Source organism: Salvelinus sp. IW2-2015, unplaced genomic scaffold (genome assembly GCF_002910315.2).
Source record: "Salvelinus sp. IW2-2015 unplaced genomic scaffold, ASM291031v2 Un_scaffold1978, whole genome shotgun sequence".
Lineage (NCBI taxonomy): Eukaryota > Metazoa > Chordata > Actinopteri > Salmoniformes > Salmonidae > Salvelinus > Salvelinus sp. IW2-2015.
The window spans coordinates 280943-292241 of NW_019943329.1; the positions used below are offsets into that span (position 1 = coordinate 280943).

The 11299-nt window shown below is 51.1% G+C and overlaps 1 protein-coding gene across 1 annotated transcript in view; it reads left to right on the plus strand.

The window, feature by feature from the left end:
• The window catches only part of LOC112072604 (cerebral cavernous malformations protein 2 homolog), a 34681-nt gene that overhangs the window by 6969 nt on the left and 16413 nt on the right, over positions 1 to 11299 (plus strand).

An 11299-nucleotide genomic window follows, 5' to 3' on the forward strand; every position in this document is an offset into this window, starting at 1 on the left:
ACCGGTTAGTGTTTATTCCCTATGTAGGGCACTACGTTTGACCAGGACCCATAGAGCTTCCAATAGGCTTCTGGTCAAAAAGGTGCAATTATATTGGGAATAGGGTGCCATTTTGGGACGCAAGCAGTGTAGCCTTCACAGGCCAGTAACAGGGTGTTTATACGGGCCAGTAGCGGGGTGTTTAATACGGGCCAGTAGCGGGTGTTTATCGGGCCAGTGAGGTGTTTTATAGGGCCAGTAGGGGTATACGGGAGTAGGGGGTGTTATACGGGCCAGTAGCGGGGTGTTTAATACGGGCCAGTAGCGGGGTGTTTATACGGGCCAGTAGCGGGGTGTTTATACGGGCCAGTAGCGGTGTGTTTTATCGGGCCAGTAGCGGGGTGTTTTATACGGGCCAGTAGCGGGGTGTTTATACGGGCCAGTAGCGGGTGTTTTATACGGCCAGTACGGGGTGGTTTATAACGGGCCAGTAGCGGGGTGTTTATCGGGCCAGTAGCAGGGTGTTTATACGGCCAGTAGCAGGGTGTTTATACGAGGGGCGCAGTAGCAGGGTGTTTTATACGGGCCAGTAGCAGGGTGTTTATACGGGCCAGTAGCAGGGTGTTTATACGGGCCAGTAAGCAGGTGTTTATACGGGCCAGTAGCCAGGGTTTATAAGGGCCAGTAGCGGGTTGTTTATAACGGGGCCAGTGGCAGGGTGTTTATACGGGCCAGTGGCAGGGTGTTTATACGGGCCAGTGCAGGGTGGTTTATACGGGCCAGTAGCAGGGTGTTTATACGGGCCAGTAGCAGGGTGTTTATAAGGCCAGTAGCGGGGTTTTATAAGGGCGGGTAGCGGGGTGTTTATACGGGCCGGTAGCGGGGTGTTTATAAGGGCCGGTAGCGGGGTGTTTATACGGGCGGTAGCGGGGTGTTTATAAGGCGGTAGCGGGTGTTTATAAGGGCCGGTAGCGGGGTGTTTTATACGGGCCGGTAGCAGGGTGGTTTATAACGGGGCCAGGCCAGTGGCAGGGGTGTTTATACGGGCCAGTAATGGGGTGTTTATCTAGGGCCAAGGCCAGTGGGCAGGGGTGATTTATTGTAGCCGGGCCTTGTAGCAGGGTGTTTATAAATACGTTTTGTTACGGCCAGTAGCAGGTGTTTATAACGGGCCAGTGCCAGAGTGTTTATACGGGCCAGGTGGCCAAGGGGTGTTTATAGCGGGCCAGTAGCAGGGTTTCGAGTGGGGTGATACACGGGCCATGTATAAGCGGGTGTTTATTAAGGAGAGCAGTGCAGGGTGTTTATATCTGGGCAGTTAAGCAGGGTGTTTATAAGGGCCAGCCATGGCAGGGGGTGGGGTTTAACAAAAACGGGCCCCAGTGGGGGGGGGCCCCAGGGTGTTTTATAGGGCAGTAGCAGGGTGTTAACGGGCCAGTGGCAGGGTTGTTTATAACGGGCCGTGGCAGGGTTGTTTATACGGGCCAGTAGCTAGGGTGTTTATTACGGGCCAGTAGTCAGGGTGTTTATAACGGGCCAGTGGCAGGGGTGTTTTATACGGGCCATGTGGCAGGGTGTTTACTACCGGGCCAGTGGCGACGGGTGTTTTATAACGGGCCACAGCTGGCAGGGTTGTTTATAACGGGCCAGTGGCAGGGTGTTTATACGGGCCAGTGGCAGGGTGTTTAGGCCATGGTGTGTTTATACGGGCCAGTGGCAGGGTGTTTTATACGGGCCAGTGGCAGGGTGTTTATTAACGGGCCAGTGGCAGGGTGTTTAATACGGCCCAGTGGCAGGGTGTTTATAGCGGAGCTGTCGAGGGGGGTGGCAGGGTGTTTTTACGATAGCGGGGTTCCCAGTAGGTTTAAACCTGAGTGGAGGTGTTTATACGGGCCAGTGGCAGGGTGTTTATAAACGGGTCCATGGCAGGGTGTTTATACGGGCCCAGTGGGCAGGGTGTTATACGTGCAGGGTGTGATACGGGCCAGTGGCAGGTGGGTGTTATACACGGCCAGTGGCAGGGGGTTGTTTCTAGGGCCAGGCCAGTGCAGTTATCGGGCCAGTGCAGGTGTTTTTCTAAGCCAAGGGGGCAGTGGCATGGGGGGGTGGTGTTTCTACGGGCCAGGTGCCAGTGGGTTTATTTTACGGTCGGGCCAGTGGCAGCAGGGTGTTATATAGGGCCAGTGGCAGGTTTTATGCAGTTAGGTGGAGTTTATACGGGGCGCAGTGGCAGGCTGGTGTTTACGGGCCGTGGCCCAGGGAGGCTGGGTTTTTGTACGGGCCAGTAGCAGGGTGTTTATAAGGGCCAGTGGCAGGGTGTTTTTATAAGGGCCAGTGGCAGGGTGTTTTATAAGGGCCAATTGGCAGGGTGTTTTTATTAAGGGCCAGTGGCAGGGTGTTGATACGGGCCAGTGGCAGGGTGTTGAATACGGGCCAGTAGAAGGGTGTTTATACGGGCCGCAGTAGCGGGGTGTTTATACGGGCCAGTAGCTGGGTGTTTATACGGGCCAATAGCGGGGTGTTTATACGGGCCAGTGCGGGGTGTTATACGGCCCCAGTAGCGGGGTGGTTTATACGGGCCAGTAAGCGGGGTTGTTTATAACGGCCAGTAGCAGGGTGTTTTAATACGGGCCAGTAGCAAGGGTGTTTATACGGGCCAGTAGCAGGCGGTTACGGCCAGCTCTAAGCCAGGCGTGCATGCTTAACGGCGGCGCCCGGCCGTATCGCCCACCGCTCGGGCCGCTCGAATATTACAGGGGCCGTAGCAGGTGGCTGCTTATGCACAGACGACCATCGTCGCATGCCAGGGGGATGTGTTTATACGGCCAGTAGCGAGGGTGGTTATCGGCCAGTGGCAGGGTGTTGTATACGGGCCAGTTGCAGGGTGTTTATAAGGGCCAGTGGCAGGGTGTTTATAACGGGCCAGTTAGGCAGAGGGTGTTTAATCGGGCACGTAGCAGGGTGTTTATAAGGGCCAGTAGCAGGGTGTTTAATGTAAGTCTCAGTACGGGGTGTTTATACGGGCGTAGCGGGTGTTTATGAAAGGGCCAGTAGCGGGTGTGTTTAGCAGTAGCGGGCGTGTTTAGACGGCCGGCAGTAGGTGATTTATACGGGCCGTGAGCGAGTGGTGTTATACGGGCCCAGGTAGCAGTGGTTTATACGGGCCAGTAGCAGGGTGTTATAACCTAGCGGCGTAATCCCAGTAGAGGGTGTTATACGGGCCAGTAGCGTGTTTACCAGTTGGCAGGTGTTTAACGGGCACAGTGGCAGGGGTAGTTATACGGGCCAGTGGCAGGTTGTTTAATAAGGCAGCCAGTAGCAGGTGTGTTTATAAAGGCCAGTGGTGTGTTTATAAGGGCCAGGCACTGTAGGGCATAGCAGGGTGTTTATACGGGCCATACACAGGGTGTTTATGGGGCCAGTAGCAGGGTGTTATACGGCCGTAAGGCAGTAGGGTGTTTCATACGGCATGTAGGCAGGTTGTTTATAAACGGGCCAGGTGCGAGGTTGCGTTAGGAGTACGGGGTCCAAGTGGCAGTAGGGGTTGTATAAGGTCATGGGTTATAGGGCCAGTGGGGTTTGCCAGTGGGTTTTCGCAGGAGTGGTGTTTATACGGGCAGTAGCAGGGTGTTTTTAAGGCAGGCCAGTGGCCAGGTGTACCGGGCAGGGCGGTGTTTAATACGGGCTAGTAGCATGGTGTTCTAGCAGTGCAGTGGGATTGTACGGCGCCGACGTGGCAGGGTGTTTGATACGGGCCAGTGCAGTGTGTTGATACGGGCCAGTAGCAGTGGTGTTTATACGGGCCAGTAGGCAGGGTGTTTTATACGGGCCAGTGCAGGGTGTTGACGGCAGTCTGTGATTCTGGCCCAGTAGACGGGGTGTTTATAACGGGCCAAGTAGCGGGGTGTTTTTACTGGCGCAGTTAGCAGGTTGTTATAGGGCAGTGCAGGGTGTTCTATAAGGGCCAGTGCAGGGTGTTTATACGGGCCAGTTGTGTAGGCAAGGAGGTTATACCATAATGTGTTACGCCAGTGGCAGGGTGTTTATACGGGCCAGTGGCAGGGTGTTATACGGGCCAGTGGCAGCGGTGTTTATACCGGCCAGGCATCTCGCAGTGGCAGGGTGTTTTTACGGCCAGTTGGCAGGGTGGGTTTTTATAACGGGCCAGTGGCAGGGTGTTATACGGGCCAGTGCAGGGTGTTTATACGGCCAGTGGCAGAGGTGTTTGATACGGGCCAGTGGCAGGTGGTGTTATACAGGAGCCAGTGGCAGGGTGTTTATACGGGCCAGGTAAGCAGGGTGTTTATAGGCGGCCCAGTGGCAGGGGTTTAATACGGGCCAAGTGGCAGGTTTTATACGGGCAGTTGGCAGGGTGTTTATACAGGGCCAGTGGCAGGTGTTTATTAAGGCCAGTGGCAGGGTGTTGTTTAGGCCAGTGGGCAGGGTTGATTTATAAGGCCGAGTTGGCAGGGTGTCTTATAGGGTCAGTGGCAGGTGTTGATAAGGAGCCAGTGGCAGGTGTGTTGATACGGGCCAAGTGGAGGCTGGGTGTTCGTGACGGGCCAGTGCGGCGCGGTGTTTCTACGGGCCGCAAGTCAGGCTGCGGTGTTTTCATACGGGCCCCAGTGGCGCTAGGGTGTTTTATCGGGCCAGTGGCAGGCGGTTTTTGTTACGGGGCCGCCAGTGGCAGGAGGTGTTTATAAGGGCCGTGCGGGTGTTTATAAGGGCCAGTAAAGCGGGGTGTTTATAAGGCCAGTAGCGGGGTGTTTATAAGGGCCAGTAGCGGGGTGTTTATAAGGGCCAGTAGCGGGGTGTTTTACGGCCAGTAGGGGTTGTTTGTATACGGGCCAGTAAGCGGGTGTTTATACGGCCAGTAGCAGGGGTGTTTATAACGGGCCAGTACGGGGTGTTTTAGTACGGGCCATAGCGGGGTGTTTATGACGGGCCAGTAGCGGGGTGTTTATACGGGCCAGTAGGGGGTGTTTTTTACGGGCCCAGAAGCGGGGTGTTTTATTACTGGGCCAGTAGCGGGGTGTTTTATAAGGCAGTAGCGAGTGTTTTAATAAACGGGCAGTAGCGGGGTGTTTTATAATAGGCGGTAGCGGGGTGTTTATACCGGGCCGGTAGCGGGGTGTTTTATCACGGCCGGTAGACGGGGTGTTATACGGCCGGTAGCGGGGTGTTTATACGGGCCGTAGCGTTGGGTGTTTATAACGGGGCCGGTAGCGGGTTGTTTATACGGCCGGTAGCGTGTTGTTTATAAGGGCCGGTGCGGGGTGTTTATACGGGCCGGTAAGCGGGGTGTTTTATACGGGGCCGGTTAGCGGGGTGTTTTATACGGCCGGTATAGCGGGTTTGTTTATACGGGCCGGTAGCGGGGTTTTATAAGGGCCGGTACGGGGTTTTATAACGGGCCGGTAGCGGGGTGTTTATACGGGCCCGGTGGCGGGGTGTTTATACGGGCCGTGGCGGGGCTGTTTATACGGGCCAGTGGGCAGGGTGTTTTATACGGGCCAGTGGCATGGGTGTTGATACGGGCCAGTGGCAGGGGTGTTGATACGGGCCGTGGCAGGGTGTTGATAGGGCAGTGCAGGGTGTTGAGTACGGGCCAGTGGCAGGGTGTTTGATACGGGCCAGGGGATGATTAGGTGGCCATGATGGTACGAGGGTCAGATAGGGAATTTATCCAGGACACCGGGGTTAAAAGAAAAAAAACAGTGATCAGGCTGTCAGACACCACTCAGTGACTAGACTATCTCTGTCAGACACCACTCAGTGACTAGACTATCTCTGTCAGACACCGCCCAGTAACTGCCTCAGACACAGACAACAGGCAGAGACACAAGACAGCAGCTCCTCTTTCATTGAGGCTAAATGGAGACTGAGGTAGGAATACATGCCAACGCTCTACATCTGACCTGGGAAAAGTTAAGTTTTGTTTTATTTAGTTTTTCTTGATCTGTCGTCATGGGTGACGTTGTCAACGCGCTAATGGAGCTGTTCATTTTGCTGCTTCTCTTGCTGCTGTATCTGGTGGTGTTTTAGCAGTGCTCCTCAGCAGCTAACCTGACCAGGAACTACTAACTTATTAGGTCTACATTGTAAGTGGAGAGTTAACACGGGTTCTACTTTTTAATGTTTAGTGTCTCATTTATTTATTTTTGTACATTTTGGAGAAAAGGAAGGAAGCTGTGGATGTTTTATACCTAATCAATGTCTGTGGTTAGTAACTTAGAACCATGTTCTGGCCGTGTGTGTGTGTGTGTGTGTGTGTGTGTGTGTGTGTGTGTGTGTATACAACAGCAAGTTTTTATGTAATTTTCACAGCAGCGTCGTATAAAACCACATAGCTAATGTCATGCTTGGAGTAGTGTGCACTATATAGGGATTAGGATTCCATAGGGCTCTGGTCTAAAGTAGTGCACTATATCTGGAATAGAGTGCCGTTTGGAAGGACCCTTACACTCTCACAGTTCTCACATGTAGTATTGTCACATGCAGCGGATAGGTGCAGCAATGTTGTTTTACAGGTTGTCATGGAAACTCTAATCGATAATGAGGAGGGTATGACGTTATTAATAAGGAGCAGGTCACACGTTATTGGAGTGAATGCTCTGCATTAATGAGGCTGGTCGACCCAAACACTCTTGCCTAACCCTTACAGAGGTGTCCTGGTTCTTATATAGCTGACACTAAGAATGCTTAGTCATGGTTGGTTCCACCCCTCCCATGCAGATGGAGGGGGCATCATAAGCTACCTCGGGTTCATCTCGTTATCTGCACCTGGTGGTGTTTTGGACTCGGCTTAGTTTCCCAATTACAAGAATGATTAGGAACAATGAGGGATTGTTCTTCTCCTAAACTATCTCTAGTAAAAAAAAAAAAAACATATACTTGACCCCTACGCCCAGATTAGCGGCAGGCAGCTAGAGTTAGGCTGGCCAATAGAACGAGTCAAAATTCACCCAAGGCTGAAAAATGGCTGATGGTGGTTGATATACTTCCTCTTCTTGTGTCTCAGTGATGCTTTGAATTCCATTTTGCCTAATTGACACKAAAAAAATGTATCCCTTTTTATTTTACCACTACAATCTGTTCATCAGACAAAACTGGGGGGAAAACAACTCGTGTAGAAAGTAAACAGCCACACCTCGATGTTGTCAACTGTTTATGGCTGCMTAATGAGAAAGTAGGGAAAAATGTAACTTCTGACTATTTCTGGTCTAGTGATCGATGACAACCGAGCTCGCTGCCCAGATTTACATAATTAGAAAGAGGAGATTCTCCTGATTAAAAAAAAAATAATAAAAAAAAATACAATAAATTATAATAATAATAAATAAATAAATGGTGTCCGACTTCAAAATATCTAAATATACACATTGCGAGACATTTTGGCGAAATAGACAGACATGGCTATATTTCCCCTATAGGAAACAATGGGACGACCCTCAGAGTTACATGAGTAGTTATTTTGCTGTTTACATTTTAACTACCAACAACGTGAGCAGGTCTCAGTGCCATCGATAGTAAAGCAGGCATTGTGACATAGAACAATAGGCTGTGAATAGAACGTTCGGAAGGCGAGTTGGTGCCACYGTGCTCAATAGAACTAATAGGAGCTGGCAGGGAGAAAAATACCCTAAAATAAGGCCATGTTTTTTTCGTGATTACTTCAAAACTACGGCAAGCAGCTGGGACATATGGTAATATTATGAAACTGCCCTCCACGGCGGATGCAATGAACTCGTTTTTATCAGAAAGCATTGTTAAATAGTTCATGTGTCCAGTCTACTAGAGTGGAGACCATCCTTTTACAAAAACACTGCATTGGTAGAACAGAAATATCTTACTATTTGTTACGTATATAATTTGACTATTAATATCAAACAAATCAGGTAAATGTGTAATTTTTCTCTCACAATGGTCAGCCATGATAGTACAGCGCCCCTGMAGCACATTAGGGTTAAGTGCTCAAGGGGCACATTGACAGATTTTTCACTTTGTCGGCTCYGGTATTCAAACCAGCAACKTTTCAGTTACTCGCCCAATACTCTAACAACTAGTAGCTCGCGCTGCTTCCAACAGAGGAAACACACAGGGGCAGCAGAACGGACAAGGCCAGAGTAAACACGGGGGCAGCAGAACGGACGAGGCCAGAGTAAACACGGGGGCAGCAGAACGGACGAGGCCAGAGTAAACACCGTCCGTCCTGCCGTCTCCTCCAGATAACTCAGACGCTCTCTGTCTCTCTTGGTTGACTTCTGTTCTGTTTTTTTCTTCTCTGTCTCTTGTTCCTCTGTCTCCTCGTGTCATTCGTCTCTGTCCTCTCCTCTACTGCGTCTGTAGGCTTGCTATCTGTCCCTGACTGTCTCATGATGTCCTCTAGTCTCTGTAGTGGTGGGGATTTATCCATCCGAACTCTCTCTTTCCCCGCTCTCTCTCTCTCTCTGTCTCTCTCCTGCTCTCTCTGTCTCTCTCTTCTCTCTCTGTCTCTCTCTCTCTCTCTCTCTCTCTCTCACTCTCTCTCTTTCCTCTCTCTCTCTCTCTCTTCTTCTCTCTCTTCCTACTCTCTACTCTCCTTCTCTCCTGTCTCTGTCTCTGTCTGCCTGTCTCTTTCATCTTTCTCTCTTCTCTTTCATCTCTCTCTCGCTCTCTCTCTCTCTCTCCTCTCTCTCTCGTACTTCTCGCTCTCTCTCTCTCTGCTCCGGCTCTCTGTCTCTAGCTCATCGCTCTCTCCTCTCATCTCTCTCGCCTGTTCTGTCTCGCTCTCAGTCTCTCTTCGGAACCCTGTACACGTATTAAGTCCAAGCCACAGAGCTATGTCCTTTCACGGTGATTACCATTATAGATTGGCAGAAACTAAGATGGATCATTCTCAGGGGAAACTTGAGTATGTCATACAAAATGGCACCCCTATTCCCTCAGTATAGCTATGTGACTAAATAATATAGTGTTCAAGTTGGGGACGTAGCCTTAATATGCATGACTGGCCTTTGTATGTAAGACGGCCAGAGTTGGTTTTTTAGTTGGGCGGTAGATGAATTGAAATGGTTTGCCGTCGTGCTCTTTAGCTCTTCTTAAGTCAGGCACCTAGGGGAAGGAAGCAGAGGCCCGGCTAACTGGGTTCTGAGGCTCGCCAAAACCTCCAGAGAGCACTCAGTACAAACCCTAAATTCTATACTGTAGGCCTATTAAAGCTTCACAGTTCCACTTTGCCCCCCCCCCCCACCCTTCTCTATGTTCCTCCTCCCTTCCTGATTCCTACCTCGAGTCCCTCTGTACTTCCTTTGTTTTTCTTGGAGTGAGCCTCAGGTCTTTTTTAAATTTTATTAAACTACGCATATCCGGTAAGAGACCCAAATTTATTATTACAATTGGAGCGTGCCTTACCCCTGAGATCGGGGCAATTAAACGTAGGAGCCGGAGATGGGCCGAATTGTCACGTCAGCCACTGGAGTAGGAGGAGAACTCGGAGATTTGAACCTTGTGGTAGACTATGGGTAACGTTGAACTGAGAAATGCAGTGGCCTGGATGAGGACCGCGTGCTGAAGAAACTGTGAGGAGGAAGAGAGCCCGTTGTCGGCCACTCTGTCTCATGAGTGAGATGTCGCTCTGTCTGGGTCTGGATCTGGTGAACTGCTCAATGGGTCTGACTTACTGTACTGGGTTCTGAGTGCGTGCACTGTCTCTGACTCTGCTCTTCTCGCTCTCTCTCTCTTTCTGATACATTACCAGTCTGGTTGTTTTCATTAGTGTGATTACGCGGTTTGATCTACTTTAGGAAACAGAATCCGTCAGTAAACAACTTTTCTGTGCTGGTCCCAACCCTCTTCCTGGAGATCTACTGTCCTGCGTGTAGGTTTTCAGTCCAACCTCTTCCTGGGAAGATTTTTTATTGTCCTTTAGGTATCAGTCCAAAATCCCTCTTTCAAGGAGATCTGCATGTCCTGTAGGTTATTCCTTCCAACCCTTCTTGCTGGAGATCTAACTGTTCCTGGTAGTCATCAGGTCACCTCTCTTGCTGGAGATTACTACTGTTCCGAACAAGCTCATTCAGTGATACAACCATTTCTTCCTGGAGATCTTAGTACTAGTTCCTGAAAATTAGGTGTATCTAGTCCACAAACCCTGCTTTTCGCATGCGACGGAATAGAAGATCTACTGTCCTGTAGGGCTCGCCAAAGTGACCAACCGGCGACGAATAACGTGGCGGGCGATTTCATTCTCACGCTTGTTGTGATCTCTTAGGCAGAGCGCAACAGAGCCCTACACATCCGGCAGGATCGGCGCTAAGCCTACACATCCGTTATGGGGCTAAGCATACACAATCCGTATGCGGCTAAGCCTACACATCCGTATGGGCGAAGGCCTACACATCCTGTATGCGGCGAAAGCCTACCATCCGTTTAGGCGCAGCCTACACATCCGTCATCGCAGGCTAAAGCCTACACATCCGTAGGGCGCGAAGCTCACTCATCAAATGGACTAAGCTACCTCGTATGTCGGGCTAAGCCTATCACATCCGTATTGGGGCTAAGCCTACACATCCGTATGCGGGCTAAGCCTTACACATCCGTTTCAGCTAAGCGTACACATCCGTATCGGGCTAAGCCTACACGATCCGTATGGACTAAGCCTACACATCGCGTATCGGCTGAAAAGCTACTCATGGATATTTAGTACTAGAACCTCAAATCCCTTCCAAGACTCACAATGCCTGTCATGGGAACCAAAATAGCAGTTTGTGAAGCTTGAAGATTAACAAGTGGAAGCCTGACTATGCCTGTAACTTCGTCCCCGTGACTCAGCTTTTCTCCCCTTTTACTGCCTCTGTTCTGCTTCCCTTACGAGTCTGCTGCCCTGGGTACTCTGCCTCTCCGACTGCTGCACCCATGCTGTTTACTCTGGCCTCGTCCGTTCTGCGGCCCCTGTGTTTTACTCTGGCCACGTCCGATATCCTGCTGATCCCTGGTTTACTCGTGGCCTGCGTCGTTCTGCTGCCCTGTCGTTTACTCTGGCCTCGGCCGTTCTGTCCCCCTGTGTTACTCTCGCCCGTCCATTCTCGCCCCCGTGTGTTATCTTGGCCTCGTCCGTTCTGCCGCCCCTCCGTTGTGTTTGCTTATCTGCCCCCTGGTCACTCTGCGTCACGTTCTGCCGCCCCGTGCGTTTTACATCTTGTGCCTCGGTCCGTTCTTGCTCGCCCCCGTGTTTCTCTGGCCTCGTCCGTTCTGCTGCCCCCTGTTTACTCTGCCATTGTCCGTTCTGCGGCCCCTGTGTTTTACTCTGGCCTCGCCGGTTCATATGCCGCCCCTGTTG